Source organism: Pongo pygmaeus, chromosome 13 (genome assembly GCF_028885625.2).
Source record: "Pongo pygmaeus isolate AG05252 chromosome 13, NHGRI_mPonPyg2-v2.0_pri, whole genome shotgun sequence".
Lineage (NCBI taxonomy): Eukaryota > Metazoa > Chordata > Mammalia > Primates > Hominidae > Pongo > Pongo pygmaeus.
This window is the reverse complement of record NC_072386.2, coordinates 8,503,413-8,523,867: the sequence shown is the minus strand read 5'-3', so window position 1 is coordinate 8,523,867 and position 20,455 is coordinate 8,503,413.

Genomic DNA, 20,455 nt, shown 5'->3' with positions numbered 1-20,455 from the left:
CCACTCCACCTTCCATTCCACTTTCCATTCCATTCCATTTCACATTCCATTTCATGTTCCATTCCATTGCATTCCACATTCCATTCCACTTTCCATTCCATTCCATTCCCCTTTCCTTTCCACATTTACTTCCATTCGACTCCATTCCACATTCCATTCAATTCCATTCCACATTCCATTCCATTTCTTTGCACTTTACATTCCATTCCACATTCCATTCAATTCCCTTCCATTCCACATTCCATTCCATTCCCTTCCACGTTACATTCCTTTCCATTACAAATTCCATTCCATTCACTTCCACATTCCATTCCACATTCCATTCCCTTCCATTCCACATTCCATTCCCTTCCATTACACATTCCATTCCCTTCCATTCCACATTCCATTCCATTCCATTCCACATTCCATTCCATTCCATTCCACATTCCATTCCATTACATTCCACATTCCATTCCATTCCTCAGTGAATTCCATTCCATTCCACAGTGAATTCCATTCCATTCCATATTTCCTACCATTTCCACATTCCATTTCATTCAATTGGACATTCCATTCCATTCCACATTGCATTCCACATTTCATTCCATTCCATTCCACATTCCATTTCATTCCACTCCATTCCACATTAGATTGCATTGCACATTCCATTCCACATTCCATACCAAGCATGCCATTCCTCAATCCATTCCATTACATTCAATTCCACATTCCATTGTTTTTCACAATCCTTTGCTTTCCACATTCCCATCCATTCCATTCCATTCTTCCTTCGATTCCATTTCATTCCACTTTACATTCCACTTTCAATTCCATTCCATCCCACGTTACATTCCACTTTCCATTCCACTCCATCCCACATTCCATTCCATTCCATTGGACATTCCATTCCATATTCCATTCCAAATTCCATTCCACATTCCATTCGTTTCCATGCCACATTCCATTCCTTTAAATTCCACCTTCCATTCCATTCCGTTGCACATTCCATTCTATTCCCTTCCATTCCATTACACATTCCATTCCATTCCATTCCACATTCATTCCATTCCATTCCACGTTCCTTTCCATTCCTTTCCACTCCAAATTCCATTCCATATTGCATTCCATTCCATTCCACTTTCCATTCCACATTCCATTCCATTCCATTCCACATTCCATTCCATTACGTTGCACATTCCATTCCATTCCACGTTCAATTCAATTCCATATTCCATTTCACATTCCATTCCCTTCCATTCCACATTCCATTCCATTCCATTCCACGTTACATTTCTTTCCATTCCATATTCCATTCCATTCCATTCCATTCTCTTCCACATTGCACTCCACATTCCATTCCATTCCATTCCACATTCCACTGCATTCCATCCCACATTCCATTCCATTCCATTCCACATTCCATTCGATTACATTCCACACTCCATTCCATTCCTCAGTGAATTCCATTCCATTCCAAATTGTGTTCCATTCCATTCCATATTTCTTACCTTTTCCACATTCCATTTCATTCAATTTGACATTCCATTCCATTCCACATTCCATTCCGCATTCCATTCCATTGCATTCCATTCCACATTCCATTCCATTCCATTCCATTCCACATTCCATTGTTTTCCACATTCCATTCCATTCCACAATCCAATTCATTCCATTCCATTCTTCCTTCCATTCAATTTCATTCCACTTTACATTCCACTTTCAATTCCATTCCATCCCACTTTACATTCCACTTTCCATTCCACTTCATGCCACATTCCATTCCATACCATTCAACATTCCATTCCACATTGCATTCCATTCCATTCCACGTTGCATTTCACTTTCTATTCCATTCTATTCCACATTCCATTCCACGGTCCATTGCAATCCTCTTTCCATTCCATTCCATTCCATTGCACATTCCTTTCCATTCCGTTCCACATTCCGTTCCATTCCAAATTCCATTCCATTCCTTTCCACATTCCATTCAATTCCATTCAATTACATTACACATTCCATTCTTTTCCTTATGACATTCCATTGCATTCCTTTCCATTCCCATCCATTCCATTACATTCAGCATTCCATTCCACATCCCATTCCAATCCATTCCACATTTCATTCCTCATACCTTTCCACATTCAATTCCATCCCTTTTCACATTCCATTCCACATTCCATTCGATTCCATTCCACATTCCATTCCATATTCCATTCATTTCCATTTCGCATTCCATTCCATTAAATTCCACAGTCCATGCCGTTCAGTTCCACATTCCATTCCATTCCATTACACATTCCATTACACATTCCATTCCCTTGTATTTCAAATTCCATTGAATTCCATTCCACATTCCATTCAATTCCATTCCACATGCCATTCCATTCCATTCCACTTTCCATTCCACATTGCATTCCATTAAATTCCACCTTCAATTCCATTCCATTCCATGTTCCATTCCATTTCATTCCAATCAATTCCACATTCCATTCTATTCCACATTCCATTCCATTCCATTCCACCCCAAATTTCATTCCATTGCATTCCAATTTCCATTCCGTTACCTTCCACGTTCCATTCCATCCCATTCCGTGTTCCTTTCCATGATATTCCACGTTCCATTCCATTCCATTGCAGATTCCATTCCATTCCACATTGCATTCCACATTGAACTCCACTTCATTCCACATTCCGTTCCACATTCCATTCCATTCCATTCCACATTCCTTTCCATTCCATTCCATTTTCCATTCCACATTCCATTCCATTTCATTCCATTACATGTTACATTGGAATCCATTCCACATTCCATTCCATTCCACATTCCATTCCATTCCACATTCCATTCCATTCCACATTCCATTCCTTTCCACATTCCATTCCATTCCATTCCATTCCACCTTCCATTCCATTCCATTCCAACTTCCATTCCATTCTATTACACATTCCGTTCCATTATATTTCCCGTTCCATTCCATTCCACATTCCTTTCCATTCCATTATACATTCCATTCCACATTCCATTCCATTTCATCCCACATTTCCTTTCTTTCAATTCCACACTCCATTCCACATTCCATTCCTCATTCCATTCCATTCCATATTCCATTCCAATCCCTTCCACATTCCATTCCATTACATTCCAATTTCCATTCCATTCCATATTCCATTCCATTCCACTTTCCATTCCAATGCATTCCACAGTCCATTCCATTCAATTCAGCCTTCAATTCTATTCCATTCCACCTTCAATTCCATTGCATTCCACATTGCATTCCATTTGATTCCTCGTACCCTTCCATACCGTTGCATTCCCTTGCATTCCAAATTCCATTCCATTCAATTCCACATTTCATTCCATTAAATTCCACCTTTCATTTCTTTAAATTCTATGTTCCATTCCATTCCATTCCATTCCACATTCCATTTCATTCCACATTCCTTTCCATTCAAATCCACTCCCAATTCCATTCCATTTCATTGCACATTCCATTCCGTTACATTCCACGTTCCATTTCATTTCATTCTGCATTCCATTCCATTATATTCCGTGTTCCATTCCATTATATTCCGCGTTCCATTCCGTTCCATTCCATTCCACATTCCATTCCATTCCATTAAACATTCCATTCAACTTTAATTTGCACTCCATTCCACCTTCCATTCCATTCCATTTCTCTTTGCATTCCACATTCCATTCCATTCTATTAAACATTCCATTTCTTTCCATACCACATTCCATTCCACTTTTGATTCCATTCCGTTCCACATTCCTTTCCATTCCATTACATATTCCATTTCATTCCATTCCACATTCCATTCCACATTTGATTCCATTCCGTTCCACATTCCTTTCCATTTAATTACATATTCCATTTCTCATTCCATTCCATTCCATTCCATTCCACATTGCATTCCATGCCATTCCACACTCCATTCCATCCCACTATACATTCCATTCCACAATCCATTCAATTCCACATTCCAATCCTTTCCACTCCATTCCATTACACGTTCCATTCCATTCCCTTCCACCTTCCATTCCATTCCATTCCACGTTCCGTTCTATTATATTCCACGTTCAATTCCTTTCCAGTATATTCCACATTGCATTCCATTCCATTCCATTCCACATTCCGTTCCATTCTATTCTACATTCCATACCACATTGCATTCAACTTCAATTCACATTTGATTCCATTCCATTCCACATTCCAATCCATTCCATTCTTCATTCCTTTCCACATTCCATTCCACTGCAATTCACATTCCATTCCATTCCATACCAATTTCTATTTCACTCCATTCCACATTCCATTCCATTCCATTTCACTTTACATACCATTCCATTCCACATTCCATTCCATTCCAATCTACATTACATTGCACATTTCATTCCATGCCATTCCACATGCCATTCGTTTAATATCCACATTCCATTCCATTCCATTCCATTCCGGATTCCACTCCATTCCATTCCACATTCCATTCCATTCTTTTCCACGTTACATTCCATTACATTCCACATTCCATTCCATTCCATTCCATTCCATATTCCATTCCATTCCATTCGGCATTCCATTCCATTCCATTACACGTTCCATTCCATTCCACTCCACATTCCATGTCATTCCATTCCATTCCACAATCAATTCCACATTCCATTCCATTCCCCGTTCCATTCCACATTCCATTCCACATTCCTTTCTATTCCGCGTTCCGTTGCACTATCCATTCCACGTTCCATTTCATATACCATTCCATTCCATTCCACGTTCCATTCCACATTCCATTCCATTCCACATCCCATTTCATTTAATTTCACATTCCATTCTGTTCCATTCCACGTTCCATTCCGCATTCCATTCCATTCCATTCCACATTCCATTTCATTTCCTTTCACATTCTTTCCTTGTTCCATTCCATTCCATTCCACATTGCATTCTACATTCAATTCCCGAATCCATTTGACATTCAATTCCATTCCACTTTCCATTCCACATTCCATACCGCTTTCCATTACATTCCTCGTTCCAGTCCACTTTTCATTTTACTTTCCATTCCACATTCCATTCCATTCCATTCCAACTTACATTCCATTCCATTCCGTTCCATTCCATTCCATTCCACATTCCATACCCCATTCCATTCCACTCCACTCCACTTTCCAGTCTATTCCATTCCTCATTCCATTCCATTCCATTCCAGGTTCCATTCCATTCCATTCCATTCCACCTTCCATTCAACTTTCCATTCCATTCCATTCCAATTCCATTCTATTCCACATTCCATTCCAGAGGGCATTCCAATCCATTCCACATCCCTTTCCACATTTCACTCCATTCCATTCCACATTCCATTACATTCAACATTCCAGTCCATTCCATTACACATTCCTTTCCATTCCATCCCCCATTCCACATACCATTCCATGTTCCATTCAACGTTCCTTTCCACGTTCCATTCCACGTTCCATTCTATTCCATTCCACATTCCTTTCCACGTTCCATTCCATTCCCTTCCATATTCCATTCCATTCAATTCTGCATTGCATTCCATTGCACATTCAGTTCCATTCCTTTCCTATCCACATTCAATCCATTCCATATTCCATTCCATTCCATTCCGTTTCCCACTCCATTCCATTCCGTTCCACATCCATTCCATTCCATTTCACATTCCATTCCATTCCATTCCTTTCCATTCCACTTTCCTTTGCATATACCTTTCCATATTCAATTTCACTTTCCATTCCTTTCCTTTCCCCATTCCATTCCCCTCCATTCCACATTCTATTCCATTCCATTCCATATTCCAAATTCCATTCTAATTTCCATTCCACGTTCCATTCCATGTTATATTCCATTCCATTCCGAGTTCCATTCCATAGTCCATTCCATTCCTTTTCATTCCACATTCCATTCCGTTACATTCCATTATCCATTCCATTCCACATTCCATTCCACATTTCATTCCTATCCATTCTACATTCCATCCCACTTTCCATTCCATTCCATTGCACGTTCCATTCCGTTCCATTCCACGTTCCTTTCCATTCCATTCCAGGTTCCATTGCACTTTCCATGCCACGTTCCATTCCACATTCTATTCCACTTTCCATTCCACGTTTCATTGCATTCCATTCCACTTTCCACTGCACGTTCCATTCCACGTTCCATTCAACGTTCCAATACATTCTATTCCACATTCAATTCCATGCCATTCCACATTCCATTCCACATTCCATTCCTTTCCATTCCACATTCCATTTCATTCGATTCCACAGTCCATTCCATTCCATATTCAATCCCACATTCCATTCCATTCCATTCCACTTTCCATTCCACATTCCATGCCATGCCATTCCAGTTTGCATTCAACAATCCATTCCATTCCACTCCACTTTCCATTTTATTCAATTACATTCCAGTCCACATTCCATTCCATTCAATTCCACTCCATATTCCATTCCATTCCATTCCACATTCCATTCCGCATTCCATTCCATTCCATTCCACTTTCAATTCCATTCGTTTCTTCATTCCATTCCATTCAATTCCATAGCAGACCTCATTCAATTCCATTCCATTCCATTCCACTTTCCTTTCCATTCCGTTCCACATTTCATTCCATTTCATTTCTCCTTCCATTCCATTGCATTCCACGTTCCATTCCATGTTCCATTCCATTACATTCTACGTTCCATTCCACATTCCTTTCCATGTTCCATTACATCCCATTCTACTTTCCAATGCACGTTCCATTCTACTTTCTATTCCACTTTCTATCCCATTATATTCCACGTACCATTCCACTTTCCTTTCCATTCCATTCCACATTCCTTTCCACAATACATTCCATTCCATACCATTCCACATTCCATTCCATTCCATTCTGCATTCCTTTACTTTCCAATCCACATTCCATTCCATTCCATTCCACATTCCATTACATTCCATTGTGTTCCACTTTCCATTCTATTGAATTCCATTGTACATATCATTCCAAAGCATTCCATATTCCATTCCAATACATACCATTGCATTCCATTCCATTCCTTTACACAATCCTTTCCAGTCCATTCCGTTCCAGATTTCATGCCATTCCATTCCATTCCACATTCAGTTCCATGCCACATTCCATTCCATTCCATTCCACATTCAATTCCACTCCACATTCCATTCCATTCCACATTCCATTAATAATTCCGTTCCATTCCATTTAATTCTCATCCAAATTCCGTTCTATTCCACATACCATTCCATTCCATTCCACATTCCACCCCATTCCTCATTCCATTCCATTCCATTTCACTGGAATGTGGAATGGATTGTGTAATGGAATGGAATGGAATGTGGAATGGAATGGAATGGAATGGAATGTGGAGTGGAATGGAATGGAATGTGGAGTGGAATAGAATGGAAACTGGAATGTAATGGAATGGAATGTGGAATGGAATGGAATATAATGAGGAATGGAATGTGGAATGGAAAGTTGATAGGAATGAGGAAAGTAATTGAATGGAATGTGGAATGGAATGTGGAAAGGAATGTGAAATGGAATGTGGAATGGAATGAAATGGAAAGTGGAATGGAATGGAATGGAATGGGGAATGGAAAGGAATGGAATTTGGAATGGAATGGAATTTTATGGAAAGTAGTATAGAATTAAATGGAATGGACTAGAATGGTATGGAATGGAATGCAATGTGGAATGGAATGGAAGGGAAAGTTGAAAGGATTGGTATGGAATGGAATGGAATGTGGAATTGAATGGAATTGAATGTGGAATGGAATGGAATGGAATGTGGAATGAAATGGAAGGGAATATAGAATGAAATAGAATGGATAGTGGAATGGAAAGTGGAATGGAATTCCGAACGGAATGGAATGGAATGGAATGGAATGTGGAATGAAATGCACAAAGGAATGGAACAGAACATGGAAAGGAACGTGGAATGGAAAGGAACGGAACATGGAATGGAGTGGCATGAAAAATGGAATGGAATATGGAGTGGATCGTGGAGTGCAATGTGGAATGGAATGTGGTAGGGAATGGAATTGAATGTGGAATGGAATGTGGAATGGAATGGAATGGAAGGTGGAACGGAAAGGAATGGAATGTGAAATAGAATGGAATGGAATGGAAAGTGGAAAATAATGGAATGGAATGGAATGCAATGTGAAATGCAATGTGGAATGGAATGTAAAATGGAATGTAGAATACATTGCGGAATAGAATGGAATGGAAGATGGAATGGAATGGAATGGGACGTGGAATGGAATGTGCAATGGAATGCGGAATGGAATGTGAAATGGAATGGAATGGAACGTGGAACGGATCGTGGAAGGGAATTGAATGGAACGTGTAATGGAATGTGGAATTGGTCGTGGAATGGAACGCGGAATAGAATGGAATGGAATGTGGAATTGAATGTGGCATAGAATGTCAAATGCAAGGTGGAGTGGAATCGAAAGCAATGTGGAATGTAATGTTTATTGGAATGGAGAGGAGTGTGGATAGGAATGGAATGGAAAGTGGAATGGAATGTGGACAGGTATGCAGTGGAATATAGAATGGAATGTGGAATGGAAAGGAATGTGGAATGGAATGTGGAATCGAAAGTGGAATGGAATGGAATGGAACGTTGAATTTAATGAGAATGGAACGGAAAGTTATGTTGAATGGAATGTTTAAAAGAAAGTGGAACGGAAATTAGAATGGAATGGAATGGAATGGAATCTTGAGTGCAATGAGGAATGGAATGTGTAATGGAATGGAATGGAATGTTTAATGGAATGTGGAATGGAATGGAATGTGGAATGGAATGTTGAATGGAAAGGAATGGAATGTGGAATGGAATGTGGAATGGAATGTGGAATGCAATGTAAAATGGAATGTAGAATGCATTGCGGAATAGAATGAAATGGAACATGGAATGGAATGGAATGTGACGTGGAATGGAATATGCAATGGAATGTGGAATGGAACGTGAAATGGAATGGAATGGAAAGTGGAATGGATCGTGGAATGGAATGGAATGGAACGTGTAATGGAACGTGGAATTGGTCATGGAGTGGAACGAGGAATGGAATGGAATGGAATGTGGAATTGAATGTGGAATGGAATGTCGAATGCAAGGTGCAATGGAATCGAAAGCAATGTGGAATGTAATGTGGATTGGAAAGGAGTGGAATGTGGATTGGAATGGAATGGAAAGTGGAATGGAATGTGGACAGGAATGCAGTGGAATATAGAATGGAATGTGGAATGGAAAGGAATGTGGAATGGAATGTGGAATCAAAAGTGGAATGGAATGGAATGGAACGTTGAATGTAATGAGAAAGGAACGGAATATTTTGTGGAATGGAATGTTTAATAGAATGTGGAACGGAAATTTGTATGGAATGGAATGGAATGGAATCTTGAGTGCAATGAGGAATGGAATGTGTAATGGAATGGAATGGAATGTGTAATGGAATGTGAAATGGAATGGAATGTGGAATGTAATGTTGAATGGAAAGGAATGGAATGTGGAATGGAATGTGGAATTGAATGGAATGGAATGTGGAATAGAAAGTGGAATGGAACATGGAATTGAACGCGGAAAGGAACGTGAAATGAAATCTGAAATGGAAAGTGGAATGGAATGTGGAATGGAATATGGAATGGAATGCAATGGAATGGAAGATGGAATGGAACGCGGAATGGAATGGAATGGAAAATGCAATGGAAACTGGAATTCAATGAGGAATGGAATTTGGAATGGAACGTGCAATGGAATGGAATGGAAAGTGGAATGGAATGGAAAGTGGAATGGAGTGTGGAATGGAATTTGGAATGGAACATTAAATGGAATGTGAAATGGAATGTGGAAGGGAAAGGAATGGAATGTGGAATATAATGGAATGGAATGGAATGGAATGGAATGGAATTTGGAATGGAATGGAATAGAATTTAATGAGTAATGGAATGGAATGGAATGGTCTGGAATGTGGAATGGAATGGAATGGAACATGGAATGGAACGTGGAATGGAAAATGCAATGGAATGTGGAAAGGCAGGTGGAATTGAATGTGGAATGGATTTGAATGGAATGTGGAACAGAATGAATGGAATGTGGAATGGAAAGGAAAGGAATGTGGAATATAGTGGAATGGTATGGAATGAAGAATAGTATTAAAAGGAATAGAATGGAATGTGGAATGGAATGGAATGTGGAATGAAATGGAATGGATTGTGGAATGGAATGGAATGGAATGTTGAATGGAATGGAATGGAATGCTGAATGGAATGGAATGGAATGTTGAATGGAATTGAATGGCCTGGAATTTGGAATGGAATGGAATGGAATGGAATGTGGAATGGAATGAAATGGAAGGGAATGGATGGTAGAATACAGTGGAATGGATTGTGGAAAGGAATGGAATAGAATGTGGAATGGAATGGGATGGAATGGAATGGAATGGAATTTCGAATGGAAGGCAATGCAATGCGGAATGTAATGGAATGGAATTTGGAATGTAATGTAATGGAAAAGAATGTGGAATTGAATGGAATGGAACGTGGAATGGAATGGAAAGTAATGTGAAATGAAATGGAATGGAACGTAGAATGGAATGTGGAATGGAATTCGGAATGGAATGGAATGGAATGGAATGTGGAATTGAATAGAATGGAATGGGCAATGGAATGGAATGGAATGTGGAATGGAATAGAAAGGAACGTGGTATGGAATGTGGAATGGAATCAGGAAAGCAATGTGGAATGTAATGGAATGGAATATGGAATGGAATGTAATGGAATGTGGAATGGAATTCGGAATGGAATGGAATGGAATGGAATGTGGAATTGAAAAGAATGGAATGGGCAATGGAATGGAATGGAATGTGGAATGGAATAGAAAGGAACGTGGTGTGGAATGTGGAATGGAATGAGGAAAGCAATGTGGAATGTAATGGAATGGAATATGGAATGGAATGGAATGGAATGTGGAATGGAATGTAACGTGGAATGGAAAGGAATAGAATGTGGATTCGAAAGAAATGGAATGTGGATGGAAATGGAAAGTAATGGAATGGAGTGTGAAATGGAATTTGGAATGGAATGTGGAACGGAATGTGGAATGCAATGTGGAATGGAATCAAATGCAAAGTGGAATGGTATGGAAAGTAACATGGAATGAAATGGAATGCAACATGTAATGAAACTTAGAATGGAATATGGAATGGAATGTGGAATGGAACGTGGAATGGAATGTGGAATCGAATGGAATGGAACGTGTACTGGAATGGAATGAAACGTGGAATGGAATACGGAATGGAACGTGGTGTGCAATGTGGCACGGAATGTGGTTTGGAATGGAATTGAATGTGGAATGGAATGTGGAATGGAATGTAGAACGGAAAGGAATGGAATGTGGAATAGAATGGAATGGAATGGAATGTGGAAAGGAATGGAATGGAATGGAATGCAATGTGAAATGGAATGTGGAATGGAATGCAATATGAAATGGAATGTGGAATGGAATGTGAAGCGGAATGTGGAATGGAATGGAATGGAATGTGGAATGGAATGTGGAATGGAATGTGGAATGGAATGGAATGTGGAATAGAATGTTAAATGGAATGGAAAGGAAAGTGGAATGGAATGTGGAATGGAACGTGGAATGGAATGAAATGGAACGTGGAATGGAATGGAAAGGAACGTGGAATGGAATGCGGTATGGAATTCTGAATGGAACGTTAAATGGAATGTGGAAAGGAATGTGTAGTGGAAAGGAATGGAATGTGGAATGGAATGGAATTGAACGTGGAATGGAATGTGGAATGGAAAGTGCAATGGAATGTGGTAAGCAAGGTGGAATGGAATGTGGAGTGAATTGCAATGCAAAGTGGAATGGAATGGAATGGAATATGGAATGGAAAGCAATGGAATGTGGAATGAAATGGAATGGTATAGAATGTAGAATAGAATTAAAAGGAATGGAATGGAATGTGGAATGAAATGGAATGGACTGCAGTATGGAATGGAATGGAATGGAGTGTAGAATGGAATGGAATGGAGTTTGGAATTGAATGCAATTTGGAATGGAATCGAATGGAAAGGAATGGAATGTGGAAATGAATGGATTGGAATGTGGAATGGAATGGAAGGGAATGGAATTTGGAATGTAAAGGAATACAATGCGGAATCGAATGGAATGAAATGTGGAATGGAATGGAATGGAATGGAAAGGAATGTGGAATTGAATGTAATGGAATGTGGAATGGAATGGAATGGAATGTGGAATGAAATGTTATGGAAAATGGAATGCAATGTGCAATGGAATTCGGAATGGAATGGAATGGAAATGTATCTGTAATTGAAAAGAATGCAATGTGGAATGGATTGGAATGGAATATGGATTGGAATGTGGAAAGGAATGTGCAATGTAAAGGAATGGAATGTGGAAAGAAATTGAATGGAATGTGGAATGGAATGTAACGTGGAATGGAATGGAAGGGAATGTGGATTCGAATTAAATGGAATGTGGATAGGAATGCAATGTAACGGAATGGAATGTGAAATGGAATTTGGATTGCAAAGTGAAGCGGAATGTGGAATGCAATCTGGAATCAAATGAAATGAAACATGGAATGGAATGGAATGGAACGTGAAATGGAATGGAATGCAATGTGTAATGGTACATAGAATGGAAAGTGGAATGGAATGTGGAAGGGAACGTGGAATGGAACGTGGAATGGAATGTGGAATGGAATGGAATGTAAAATGAAATGGAATGTGGAACGGAATGGAATGGAATCGAATACGAAATGGAAGGTGGAAAGGAATGTGAAGTGGAATGTGGAATGGAATGGGTAATGGAATGGAATGGAATGTGAAATGGAATGTGGAAAGGAATTTGAAATGGAATGTGGATTGGAATGAAGTGGAAAGTGGAATGGAATGGTACGGAATGGAATATAATGTGGAAAGGAACGTGGAATGGAATGTGGAATGCAATGGAATGCAATGTTGAAAGGATTGGGGAATGCAATGGAATTGAATGTAGAATGGAATGTGGAACGGAATGGTATGGCATGAGGAATGGAATTGAATGGAATGTGAAATGGAATGTGGAATGGAAGGTGTAATGGAATGTGGAATGGAATGGAATGGAATGAGGAATGGAATATGGAGTGGAAAGGAACGGAATGTGGAATGGAATGTGGAATGGAATGAAATGGAATGTAAAATGGAATGTGGAAAGGGAGATGGAATGGAATGTGGAAAGGAATGGAATGGAATGTGGAATGGACTATGGAATGGAATGGTATGGAATATGTAGTGGAAAGGAATTGAATGTTGAATGGAATGGTATGGAATGTGGAATGGATTGGAATTGAAAGGAATGTTGTTTGGAATAGAGTGGAACGAGGAATGAAATGGAATGGAATGTGAAATGGAACGTGTAATGCAATGGAATGGAACATGGAATGGAATGGAAAGATACGTGGATTGGAATGTGAAATGGAATGTGGAATGGAATGTAAAATGGAATGTGGAATGGAATGTGCAATGGAATGAAATGGAACAAGGAATGGAATGGAATGGAACGTGAAATGGAATGGAATGGAATGTGGAATGGAATGGAATGGAATTTAATTTGGAATGGAAAGGAACGGAATGTGGAATGGAATGTGGAATGGAAAGTGGAATGGAATGCAATGGAATGTACAATGGAATATGGAATTGAATGGAATGGAAAGTGCAGTGGATTGTGGAATGGAATATGGAATACAATGTGGAAAGGAATGGAATGGAAGGTGGAATTGAATGCAGATTGGAATGGAATGTAATGTGGAATGGAAAGGAATGGAATGTGGAATTGAATGTTGAATTGAACGTGGAATACAAAGGAAAGGAATGTGGAATGGAACGTGGAATAGAATGGAATGGAACGGGAAATGGAAAGTGGAATGTAAGGGAATGGATCGTTGAATGGAATGTCGAATGGAATGTGGAATGGAAAGATGAATGGAAAGTAGAATGGATTGGAATGGAAAGTGGAATAGAATGTGGATTGGAATGTGGCATGGAATTAGGAATGGAATGTGGAATGGAATGGAATGGAATGTGGATTTCAATGGATAGGAATGGAAGGTGGAATGAAATGGAAAGAAATGGCAGGGAATTTAATGCGGAATGGAGTGCAAAGGAAAGTGGAATGGAATATGGAATGGAATGGGATGCAATGTGGAATGGAATGTGGAATAGAATGGAATGGAATGTGGAATGGAATGTGGAATGGAATGGAAAGTGGAATGGAATCGATTGGAATCTGGAATGGAATGGAATGGAACCAAATGTGGAATTGAAGAGAATGGACTGGAATGGAATGTGGAATATAATGGAATGGAATGGAATGGAAAGTGGAATGGAGTGGAATGGAATGTGGAATTGAATGGGATGGAATGTGGAATGGAAAGGAATGTGGAATGGATTGTGGAATGGAATGAGAAATGGAGTGCAATAGAATGTGGAATGGAATGTGGAACGGAAAGTATTGGAATATGGAATGGAATGTGGAATGGAATTGAATGAAATGGAATGTGGAATGGAATTGAATGTGGCATGTTTTTGAATGGAATGGAATGTTTAACGGAATGGAATGGAATATGGAATGGAATTTGGAATGGATTTTGTAATGCAATGTTGAATGGAATGGAAAGAGGAATGGAATGGAATGGAAGGGGTAATAGAATGGAATGAAGTGTGGAATAGAAAGTAATGGAGTGTGGAATGGAATGGAATGTGGAATGGATTGTGGAATGTAATGAGAAATGCAAGGGAATGGAATGTGGAACAGAATGTGGAATGTAATGGATTGAAATGTGGAATGGAATGAGGAATGGAATGGAATGTGGAATGGAATGGAATGGAACGTGAAATGGAAAGTGGAATGGAAAGTGGAACGGAAAGTGGAATGGAAAGTTTAATGTGGAATGGAATGGAATGGAAAGTGGAATGAAATGGAATGAAATGTGGAATGGAATGGAATGGATATCGGAATGGAATGGAATGGAATGTGGAATGGAATGGAATGGATTGTAAAGTGGAATGAAATGCATTTTACAGCGGAATGGAATGGAATGTGGAATGGAACGGATATGAATGGAATTTGGAATGGAGTGGAATGGAATGGAATGTGGAATGGAATGGAATGGAATGAGGAATGTAATATGGAATGGAATGTGATGCAATGTTGAATGGAATATGAAAGGGAATGGAATGGAATGAGGAATGGAATGGAAGGTAGAATGGAATGTAATGGAAGGAGGAATGTAATATGGAATGGAAGGTGATGCAATGTTGAATGGAATATGAAAGGGAATGGAATGGAATGAGGAATGGAATGGAATGTATAATGGAATGGAATTGAATGTGGAATGGAATGGTATGCAATGTAATATGGAATGGAATGGAACGAAATGAAATGGAAAGTGGAATGGAATAGAATGGAATGGAATGGAATGTTGAATTGAGGGGAATGGAATGTGAAAGATAATGGGATGTAATGTGCAATGGAATCTGGAATTTGATGGAATTTAATGGAATGTGGAATGGAATGGAATGGAGTGGAATGGATTGTTGAACGGAATGGAAAGGAAATTGTAACGGAATTTATTTGAATGTGGAATGGAATGGAATCTGGAATCAAATGTGGAATGGAATGGAACGGAAGGTGGAATGGAATGTGAAATGGAATGGGATGGAATATGGAATGGAATGTGGAATGCGATTTAATTGATTGGAATGTGGAATGGAATGGAATGGAATGGAATATGAAATGGAAAGTAATGGAATGTGGAACGGAATGGAATAGAATGTGGAATGAAATGTAGAATGTATTGCAATGGAATTTGGAACGCAATCGAATTGAATGTGGAATGGAATGGAACGGAATTTGGAATGCATTGTAGACAGTATTAAAATGGAATGTTGAATGTAATGTGGAATGGAATGGAATGGAATGTGGAATGCAATGGAATGGAATGTGGTATGGTACTGAATGGAATGGTTTGGAATGGAATGTGGAATGGAATGGAATGGAATATGGAATAGGATTGAATGGATTGCAATGTGGAATGGAATGAAATGTGCAATGGAATGGAACGGAATGTTGAATGGAAAGGAATGGATTGTGGAATGGAATGGAATTGAATGGAACGGAATGCGGAATGGAATGGTATGGAAAGGAATGGAATGTGCAATGGAATGGAACGGAATGTGGAATGGAATGTGGAATGGAATTGAAAGGAATGTGGAATTGAATATGGAGTGGAATGGAATGGAATGTAATAGGGAATGGAATGGAATGGAGTGGAATGTAATGTGGAACGGAATGCAATGGAATGTGTAATGGAATAGAATGTGGAATGGAATGTGGAAAGGAATGGAATGCGATGTGGAATGGAGTGCGGAATGGAAGAGGATGTAATGAGGAACTGAATTTCGAATGGAATGGAATGGAATGGAATGTGGAATAGAATGGATAGTAATGGAATGTGGAATGCAATGGAATGGAATGTGGAACGAAATGGAATTGAATGTGGAATGGATGGAAGAAGATATTGGAATAGAATGCGAAATGGAAAGGAAAGTGAAATGGAATGGAATGGAATGTGGAATGTGAAATGTAATGTGGAATGGAATGTGCAATTGAATGTGGAATGGAATGTGGAATGTAATATGAAACGGAATGTGGAATTGAATGAGAAATGCAATGTAGAATGGAATGTGGAATGGAATGGAATGGAATACGGAATGGAATGGTATGGAAAGGAATGGAATGTGCAATGGAATGGAACGGAATGTGGAAAGGAATGTGGAATGGAATTGAAAGGAATGTGGAATTGAATATGGAGTGGAATGGAATGGAATGTAATATGGAATGGAATGGAATGGAGTGGAATGTAATGTGGAACGGAATGCAATGGAATGTGTAATGGAATAGAATGTGGAATGGAATGTGGAAAGGAATGGAATGCGAAGTGGAATGGAGTGCGGAATGGAAGAGGATGTAATGAGGAACTGAATTTCGAATGGAATGGAATGGAATGGAATGTGGAATGGAATGGATAGTAATGGAATGTGGAATGCAATGGAATGGAATGTGGAACAAAATGGAATTGAATGTGGAATGGATGGAAGAAGATATTGGAATAGAATGCGAAATGGAAAGGAAAGTGAAATGGAATGGAATGGAATGTGGAATGTGAAATGTAATGTGGAATGGAATGTGCAATTGAATGTGGAATGGAATGTGGAATGTAATATGAAACGGAATGTGGAATTGAATGAGAAATGCAATGTAGAATGGAATGTGGAATGGAATGGAATGGAATACGGAATGGAATGTGTAATGTAATGGAATGGAAAATGGAATGCAACGTGGAATGGAACGTGCCATTGAATGTGCAATCTAACGTGGAATGGAAAGTGGAAAAGAATGAGAAATGGAATGGAATGGAATGTGAAATGGAAGGGAATGCAGAATGGAATGTGGAATGGAATGTGTTTAGGAATGTGGAATGGAATGCGGAATGAAATGTGTAATGGAATGGACTGGAACGTGAAATGGAATAGAATCGAACATGTAATGGAAAGGAATGCAATGGAATGTGGAATGGAAGGAAAAGGAATGTGGAATTGAATGGAATGCAATGTAGAATGGAAAGGAATTTGGAATTTAATGGATTTGAATGCGGAATGGAATATAATGGAAATTGCAATGGAATGGAATTGAATAGAATGTGGACTGGAACGGAATGAAATGGAATTGAATGTGGAATGGAATATGGAATGGAATTGCATGGATTGTGGAAAGGAATACAATGGAATGTAAAATGAGATGTGGAATGGAATGGAATGGAATGTGGTGTGGAAAGTGGAATGGAATGGAATGGAATGTGGAATGTAATGTGGAATTGAATGTTATATGGAATCTGGAATGGAAAGTGGAATTGAACTTAATGGAATGTGGAATCGAAGGGCACGGAATGAGGAATGGAATGGAATGGAATGTGGAATTGAATGTGGTATGGAATGGCTAGGAATGTGGAATGGAATGGAATGTGGAATGGAAAGGATAGGAATGGAATGTGAAATGGAATGGAATTTAATGTGGCATGGAATGGAATTTAAACTGGAATAAAATGGAATGGAATGTTTAATGGAATGGAATGTGGAGTGGAATGGAGTGTAATATGCAATCAAACGTGGAATGGAATGGAATGGAATGGAATGGAATGTGGAATGCAACGGAATGGAATATGGAAAGGAATGGAATGGAGTGGTATGTGGAATGGAAAGGTATTGAATGTGGAATGGAATGAAATGGAATGTGCAATGGAAGGAAATGGAATGGAATGTGGAATGGAATGCAATGGAATGCAATGTGGAATTGAATGGAATGGAATGCAATGTGGAATGGAAAGGAATGGAATGTGTAACGGAATGGAATGGAGTGTGGAATGTAATGCAATGTAATGGAATGGAATGTGAAATGGAATGTGAAATGGAATTTGGAATGGAATGTGAAATGGAATGTGGAATGCAATGTGAAATGGAATGTCACGCAACGAGGAATGGAATGGATTGGAAAGTGGAATGGAATGGAAAGCAACGTGTAATAGAACGTAGAATGGAAACTGGAATGGAATGTGGAATGGAATGGAATGGAATGGAATGTGAAAAGAAATGTGGAAAAGAATGTGAAATGGAATTAAATGGAGAGTGTAATGGAATGGAATGGAATGGAATTTATTGGGGAATGGATCATGAAATGGAAAGTGGAGTGGAATGGAAAGCAAAGTGAAATGGAATGTGAAAAGTAATGTGAAATGGAATGTGGATTGGAATGTAGAATGGAATGAAATGGAAAGTGGAATGGAACGGAAAGAAATGGAATTTAGTGTGGAACGGAACGTGGAATGTAATGTGGAATGGAATGGAATGGAATGTGGAATGGAATGTGGAATGGAATGGAATGGAATGTGGAATGCAATGGGGAATGGAAAAGAACGGAATGTGGAATGGAATGTGGAATGGAATGTGGAAGGGAATCTGGAATGGAATCTGGACTGGAATGGAATGGCATGTGGAAAGGAATGAAATGGATTGTGGAATGGAATGGAATGGAATGGAATGTGTAATGGAATGAATGGGATAGTGAAATAAAATGGAATGGAATGTGGAATGGAGTGTGGAATTGATTGGGTTGGAATGTGGAATGGAATGTGGAATGGAATGGAATGGAATGTGGAAGGGAAGGTGGAATGGAATGTGGAATATAATGTAGAATCGATTGGAAAGTAAAGTGGAATGGAATGTGGAATTGAACGGAATGCAGTGGAATGGAATGTGGAATGGAATGGAATGGAATAGAATTTGGAATGGATTGGAATTGAATGCAATGCAAAGTGGAATTTAAAGGAATGGACTGCAGAATTGAATGGAATGGTATACAGAATGTAATGTAATGGAATGTGGAATGGAATGTGAAATGAAACGGAATGGAAGGTTTAATGAAATTGAACGGAATGTGGAATGAAATGTGGAACGGATTGGAATGGAATGTGGAATGGAATGGAATGGAACATGGAATGGAATTTGGAATGGAAGGGAATGGAATATGGAAAAGAATGAAATCGAATGTGGAATGAAATGTGGAATTGAATGGATTGGAATGCGGAATGGAATGTGGAATGGAATGGAATGGAATGTGGAAGGGAATGTGGAATGGAATGTGGAATGTAATGTAGAATGGAATGGAGTGAAATATGGAATGGAATGCGGAATGGAATGGAATGGAATGTGGAAGGGAATGTGGAATTCAATGTGGAAGAGAATGTGGAATGGAATGAAACGGAATGTGGAATGTATTGTGAATTGGAACGTCGAATGGAATGGAATGGAATGTGTATTGGAATGTGGAATGGAATGGAATGGAATGTGGAAAGGAATGTGGAATTGTCTGTGAAATGGAATGGAATCGAATGTGCATTGGAATGTGTAATGGAATGAAACAGAATGTGGAAGGGAATGTGCAATGGAAAGTTGAGTGGAATGGAAGGAAATGTGGAATGCAATGTGGAATTGAATGGAATAGAACGTGGAAGGGAATGTGTAATGGAAAGTTCAGTGGAATGGAAGGAAATGTGGAATGCAATGTGGAATGGAATGGGCAATGCAATGTGGAATGTAATGTGGAATGTAATGCAATGGAATGTGGAATGGAACGTGGAATGGAATGGAATGGAACGTGGAATGGAACATGGAATGGATTGTGGAATGGAATCTGGAATGAAACGTGGATTGGAACGGAATGGAATATGGAATGTAATGTGGAATGGAAAGGAATGGCATACAGAATGAAATCTGGAATGGAATGTGTAAGGGAATGGAACGGAATGTCAAATGTGATGTG